The sequence below is a fragment of the Montipora capricornis genome, chromosome 9, assembly GCF_036669925.1.
Source record: "Montipora capricornis isolate CH-2021 chromosome 9, ASM3666992v2, whole genome shotgun sequence".
Taxonomy (NCBI): domain Eukaryota; kingdom Metazoa; phylum Cnidaria; class Anthozoa; order Scleractinia; family Acroporidae; genus Montipora; species Montipora capricornis.
Window position 1 is genome coordinate 44,375,809 of NC_090891.1, and position 7,500 is coordinate 44,383,308.

The 7,500-nt window shown below is 39.1% G+C and overlaps 1 protein-coding gene across 1 annotated transcript in view; it reads left to right on the top strand.

Moving 5' to 3' along the window:
- Positions 1-5,610: 5,610 nt before the first annotated feature.
- The window catches only part of LOC138015666 (uncharacterized), an 8,380-nt gene continuing 6,490 nt past the window's right edge, over positions 5,611-7,500 (top strand). The window contains exon 1 of the mRNA XM_068862759.1: positions 5,611-5,771. The gene's annotated coding sequence lies outside the window, so the exon portion shown is untranslated. The remainder of the gene's footprint in view (positions 5,772-7,500) is intronic.

Genomic DNA, 7,500 nt, shown 5'->3' on the forward strand with positions numbered 1-7,500 from the left:
TTTTCTTTTTATTCTGAAAAATGTTGTTTTTAAAGACATAAACGATACTGAAAAACCCATAACTTTTTCAAAAAAGATGATTGGAAAAAAATCAATGTTTAGCTTTATTCTGTGTTTGGACGTGAAACGTGCCATATTAAAAAAAATTCATTCATTTAAACAACAATAAAAGCAAGGTGACACACGCTAACACCAACACAATCTCGTTCCCAGAGTCTTCGTTCCCCTTGACCAGCGGGTCGGGTTACGAGAAACTCTGGGATAATCCGTTTGGATAAAGTTTTTGATTGGTTGAAAGTCTGAGCATGAGCAATCAATTTCGGTCTCGAGGCGAGTGCCGCGAGGGGTTTCCCAGAGCATTGTATGATTGTTAATGATTGTTTGGATTGGTTCGTTGATTAGTTTGGAGCCAAAGCAAAGAGTGAGAACCTATTAAATCTAATGGAATGGAATTGTCTCTCACTGAGTATTTATGTCTTTAAAATGTATTCATACCGAATCTTCAAATTGCTGTATATTATTATATGAATCAAGATCTCGTATAGTTACTTACGTACATGGGAGTGTCCTGGAAAGGTGCGAGAACCTTTAGCAGATGAGTTTTTGGGTAGAGAAAGAGTTACTGATGCAAAGAGAACTCGTTTGGCTTGTGACAGTGCTGTTGAACGCTTTGAAAATATCGTGGAAGGCCCGTCTCTCTGGCATGCAAAGCAATCCTTTCGGTAGGTTGAAAATTTTACTCGCGTTTCATTTGGTTTCATTACACTGCACTGTTCTCAACCTCCACTGGAAGAAGAGGTCAGATCAGATATAGAGAATCAAATCAATGAAATGAGATGTACATCTCACATCCAATGGAACTTGTCTTACATTTTAGGTACTTAGAAAAACTGGAAACTTCAGTTGTTGACTTTGTTATGCAAATACTTAGCTTAACGTTTAATTTATGATGAGTAATTAAGTACTTCTTTCTGAAGTACATGTACCTTAACATACCACTACATAAGGAGTTTTTTTTTCCGTAATTGCTCAGCCCACAGTATTAATTACAGTGGCGGTTATTATTTGCTTATTGAAGCCACAGTGATCAAGTGTTTGAGACTTCAAATGTTGGTTGACTGTATCAGTTCTGGCCCCAGTTGTTTGAAGGGGGGATAGTGCTATCCGCGGGATAAATCACTATCTACTGGATATCCAAACTCAATTGGTTTTGCTAGTGTTTATCTGCTGGATAGTGATTTATCTGGCTCCAGTTGTTCTAAAGGTGGATAACGCTCTCTACCGGACAAATGGCTATACACTGGAAAGTGCAGTTGGTTCCGCTATAACTTATCCACTGGATAGCGCTATCCATCATTTGAACAACTGGGGCCTGGTGGGTAGTGCTATCCACTTTTTGAACAACTGAGGCCAGATCTTTATCCAACCTCTTTTCTCTGTCTCCTTTGTGCTGACAAAGGAGGCAGAGAAAAGAGAACCTGGGAACGAGATTGGTCTTGATCATCTCTCAGTTTTATATGTACCTGCATACAACTTAATACTGACAACTGTTTGATAGACTTTGTAAAAAATTCTGTGATTGGTTAGCATCCCATTTAATGGAAGGAACAAAGTTTTTGACTGCTTAACCCATTGACACCTCAAACGCCCTAGGATGACCACAGTTGACGACTAGAATCTCCCTGGAATTAGACAGAGTAAAATCTGTCAAGTCTCACTCCCAGGGGTTAAAGGGGATCAGTGATACCCCATGTTACTCTACAGAAAAGAGAGCTAAGTGCTGCCATCAATGAACTACCTGGCTCATTTAGTTTCATTATCTAGACACAGACTTAATGCATTTACAGTGTGTTTGGGAGCAACTTTACAGCAGCCTATATTTCTGATGAATTTTAACAATTTTGTGAAACAAAAGGAGAAGGTAGCATTGCAGACTGTGCAGTATTTCTAGTCACTTGAGAACGTATTCCACACATCCCCTCAATTTAAATTTTGTCTCAATGGTTAAGTTGTCAGTAAGTTATACTGTCTATTTTGAAGTTAGACTGACTTCTTCATGTTGGTATGTACAGTTGTCAACAGTTTCTAATGTAATTTTTTTTTTATGCCAACAAAAGAAATGTTTAGGTTCAAGGTTTGTAGACAAGTATCCGTTCCTGTTTGGAGTGTTAAAATCAACAGCCTTAGGCTTTTTTGCATTGCTAGTTAGAGAGTTGAAGAGAAAAGTACCATTTCAAAACTTGTATGGTGCTGGCCACCCTACAGAAAGCCTTTGGCAGTGAGAAAGGGATTACATTATTTGGGGGGTAAGATGGGAAATGAACATTCTCAGGATATACAATGTATATATAATATTGTAACATCCAATCTGTCAAATTTGATGGTTCAAAATAGGTACTGACCTCTGATCATCTGGAAAAATGGAATATAAAGTGCATTAAGGATGACTAGTCTTAACCTCATGAAGAAGTTTCGGCTTTTGCAGTTTTTATTTTGCTTGATACATACCGGTAATTTCATTGACCTTTCGGTGTGTGCATCTCTCTGCTCTCCCAAAGGAATTTGACCTTACTTAAACGATTATGTGAATTAAACAGTTTTAAGTAGGGATGTTCATGTGCTGTGCCCAGAGACCGACGATTATGAACAACAGCTTTTCATTATTGCTGACAATGAGGTTCTTCTGGAAGTAAGTTCATACAAACAGAGTCTTTCTGCTCAGTTTGGGGTACATTACATGGTTAACCTAGAGTACCCAAGAAAGCCAACATGTCTGCACTGAGTTTCTTGAAAGTATGTATTTAGCATTCGTCAAAAAAAAATGCCCTGTATAGAAAAGGTGTCTCTACTCTTTTAGCTTAAAGTTAATAGCCTCTTATTACATTTATTAACAGTTGCACCACCACAGGAGCTTGAACTAACCTGCATGCAAGGGTTTTATTAGAATCTGGGACCTGGGTACTAGCACCCGTCTTGCACTGAGTACAGTACCCGCCATTGCTCAAAGGAGGTCTCAAAACAAAAGCCAGATTATATATAGGGGTGCCTGCGCACTCTGTCACAAGGTCCCTTCTACTTTCAAACTTAATGGAAACCTGACACAACAACATCCCTGAGTCCATTTCTTGATTTGTCGCACAAAAGGCGAGAAATAGTACAGAACATGACCATGTCAGGCAATTAACTCATACCGTGTCAAATCATGTTATGTTACCGGTATGTAGTAATTTGTACTATTACTAATGTGGTCAATTAAATTGTCACATGCACTGGAAAGTTTTCACAGGGCTGCCGTAAAGGACATTCACCTGTACCAGCTGTTAACCCTGAGCTCACATTGTGAAGGAAATGAAAACTAGAATCAGTTTTTGATATATTGCAGGTGAAAATTAATGACAGGCCTGTTTAATGCTGGTTCTTTGGGTGTGTGCTTTGAATTAGTTCCAGATCGGCTAAATTTTTTTGTTGGGATAGAAGTGATATAAGGAAAATGGACAGTGATAGATTTTAATTACAAAAATTGTTTTTATGTAACGCTTTTCATTTATTTAATTTCACTCACTTTAAGATCTACACCATCCCCTTAAGAGAATTTCTTTTGTATGTTAGTTTGTGCTTACAAGCTGTTTTCATTTCTAGGGACTTATCTTGTTCACTAAATAGTTTGGCTGATTTTTTCATGCTGCATAGATTTTTCGAAATCATTAGTGTTTTTAGGCGTTTAAGTTTCAGAAATTTGTATTTGTTCTGCAACATTATTTATTTAAGTGAAATTTAACAGAGTTGTTTTTGTGATTATGGCTTGTATGTATTGCCTTGTGTATGTATGTACACTGTATATATATTTCCTGAATTTGGAAAGCACATTTTAGGTTCATGGAAGAATAATATTCCAAAAATCAACATGTTTATCCAATTAGAAATATACATCTCTATTCAAGAATTCTCATTATTTAGTGGAGAACAGTCATTTTCTGTTTATACAAAATAATGAAAAGCAGCAAAATGATACTTCCCTCAAGACCTCTACTTCTTTATAACAGCAAGGGAACTCTTACCCAAAGAACTCATCTTCTGTTGAAAAGATTCCTAAACCTTCTCTGGTGACGAAGAATCTAACTTGAAAGATCCTTCAACGAACACATAGTTTTATGATTAAAAGAATGATTTATTCTTTTGGAAAGAATCATGTGTTAGAGTCTGATGTTTCGCTCTCTTCCATCTTCCACGATACAAAAAAACAAAGACACTCTTTTAACATTTGAAACTAATCCCGATCAGTGTTTTGAGGAGCGACACAATCTGCTTTACAGTTCCACGTTACACAAATTCTAATCGAAAATCCCAACACTTGACAACACAGCCCGTTGGTAACATATTCAGCACAGATTTTTGTCCAGGCATATCGCTCCAACACGTCATATTGTTCCTTTTTCAGTTCTAGGTTGGGATACCCTAATTTTTCTAAAGAAAATTGCATGCCATCGTGAAACAAATCCTCCACTCTCTCCGCCATTTTGGCGTTAGGCCTACGCCTGCGCAATGGTGTCCATGACAAGAATCTTGTCATTCGAAACGGATTATCCCAGAGTCTCTCGTAACCCGACCCGCTGGTCAAGGGGAACGAAGACTCTGGGAACGAGATTGACACCAACCCGGTGTGGCCAACACATCACGCATGCGCACAACCATTTCACCCGGTCAATTAGCAGCCATGGACAGCTGTTTCGGCCTTTTGGGCCTCATCAGCATGGCGTAGCTAACATACCAGGCGGGTGTGTTTAGCACGCCTTAAAGTAACACCGGGTTGGTGTTAGCGTGTGTCACCTTGCTTTTATTGTTGTTATTAATTTATGTGACACACCGATCTCTTAATGTGATCCACCTTCCCACACGCTTGCCGTGGGAGAACAGTTTTGCTGTTCCCAACCCAGCTTACCACATACATGTATGCAAAATTCTAGACTTTACTGGCCAGACTAATCAAAGCTCTTGTATTTTCTCAGTTACTTGAATTTTTCGCTCCTGACAATTGACCGGTATTCGCGTGTTGGCGTGTTGGCGTCCCGGAATCATGCTTCCCTCAATGGCGAACCGCATGCCCTAGCAACCTTAAAGTTTTTCCCTTTTGGGCGAAGCTTCTTAAGAAAAACTTGAGAACAAAAAACCAAAGAGATTGTCTTTGATCACTGTTATCACGGGCATGACCTTTCTCTTTCAACGGCCACGCGGTTTAGTGGTCAGGAACAATAGACTCCTGCCGTAAAGTGGGAAAAACTTAAAGGTTGCTAGGGCATGCGGTTCGCCATTGAGGGAAGCATGATTCCGGGACGCCAACACGCCAACACGCGAATACCGGTCAACTGTCAGAGGAGCGAAAAATTCAAGTAACTGAGAAAATGCAAGAGCTTTGATTAGTCTGGCCAGTAAAGTCTAGAATTTTGCTACCAAAATATGTATAGTTATAATAAGCCTCTTATTAGAAAAGGTATCTTGGTAAACAGGAAAAGTTCAATGATGGAGAACTGATGATATCCTGTAGGAGTGGCTTGGTAGAACATCAGAACAGGTACTTCAATAAAAAGAAATCACTTTGTACTGCACGTTCCAGTGGCACTTTGACGAAAGAGGAACTTTTCATAGACACCCAATTTGATTGACGGTTTGCCTGTGCATGCTTATTTCTGGTTATAAAAGCTGCCCACTTATTCTTATTACTTTTCATTTGCACACGAAGACCTTTCTGTGTTCAGTAGAAGGCTACAATTGAGGTAAGTCAGTGTCAGGGAAAGATTTAAGCTGGTGATTGCTTTGTCGTGAAATCAGTGATATAACAGGGGCACCTAACGACTGAATCTCATTAAATGCCCTAGATTTGCTTAAAATGTAGTAGAACTTTATTTAAACACGGAAATCATCAGTTATGCTTTATAAGTTAAAAAATAAAACTATTTACAATTGCTTTACATGATTGCCGTGTGGGAATCTGATGCTAGGTACCTTCTTCAGGTTTCGCTTAAATTGATCAACTAATCCGACATTTTTTTAAGCTACTGGGCATGTTATTCCATGATGTCTCCCCGCTATAGGAGAAGCTTCGCTTTAAATAATTAGTTCGCGGTTTTGGCAAAGCCAGTTTCCCTTAGAGATTCTCGGGTTGTAATTAAAGTAATACGGAGTGAAAAGACGTTGACGATAATCCAGGGCATTTCCATTCATTGTCTTATACATCATTAAGGCTTTCCGTCTCTTTCGTCGAATTGATAGCCTCTCCCAGTTAAGGGTGGTTAGGAGGTGGTTAAATTTCGTATCAAAAGGCAATTTTGTAAATTACTCTAGCTGCCCGTTTCTGCAACCTTTGGAGCTTATTCAGGTAGCCACTCAAACAGTCCCAAACCGGGCTGCAATAATCGAAGTATGGCACTATCAGTGCGTTATAAATTTGAATGGCAGTCTCTTTCAGAATAAAGGGTCGCACACGTTTGAGGGCACCTATAGCTGAGGATACTTTTTTGCATATTTCTTCAACGTGTTTGCACCAAGTTGAGCATCTGTGGTAACATCCAAGAATTTGGTATGTTCAACCTTCTTGATGATTTGATCATCAATTGGTATTTCAACGTCTTCATTTTGGACAGATAATCTCTGCCTTGACCCAACAATCATTGACTCAGTTTTGGCAACATTTAAACTATGGCACTGTTAGGCAGTTTAATCCTTTCGATGAAGTTAATAAAGTCTGTTGTATCTTTGAGATACGAAGCTTGTTGTTGTGCTATTGGCTGAATAAAGTAGTTGTCTTTTAGCCAGCAGCTAAGGTTACTTAGTTAAGGGATCAAGGCTTGATTGAGTTTCGTTAACGTTTTAGCCGATAGTGTAATGTTTGGGTCCATTGGAACAAGTATGGCACTGTTAGGCAGTTTAATCCTTTCGATGAAGTTAATAAAGTCTGTTGTATCTTTGAGATACGAAGCTTGTTGTTGTGCTATTGGCTGAATAAAGTAGTTGGCTTTTAGCCAGCAGCTAAGGTTACTTAGTTAAGGGATCAAGACTTGATTGAGTTTCGTTAACGTTTTAGCCGATAGTGTAATGTTTGGGTCCATTGAAACAAGTATGGCACTGTTAGGCAGTTTAATCCTTTCGATGAAGTTAATAAAGTCTGTTGTATCTTTGAGATACGAAGCTTGTTGTTGTGCTATTGGCTGAATAAAGTAGTTGGCTTTTAGCCAGCAGCTAAGGTTACTTAGTTAAGGGATCAAGACTTGATTGAGTTTCGTTAACGTTTTAGCCGATAGTGTAATGTTTGGGTCATCAGCAAACATCCTTGGCGTAGCTGTCCGCAGGCAGATGATATAAATCAGAAATAGCAAAGGACCCAGGATACTGATCCTGCGGCACGCCGCTCCTGAGATCGCGAGCAGTTGATAGCTTGCCGTTGACATCACATCTTTGGGTTCGGCCACTTACCTGGTCAAAACCCAAGAATGACATTTTACGCAA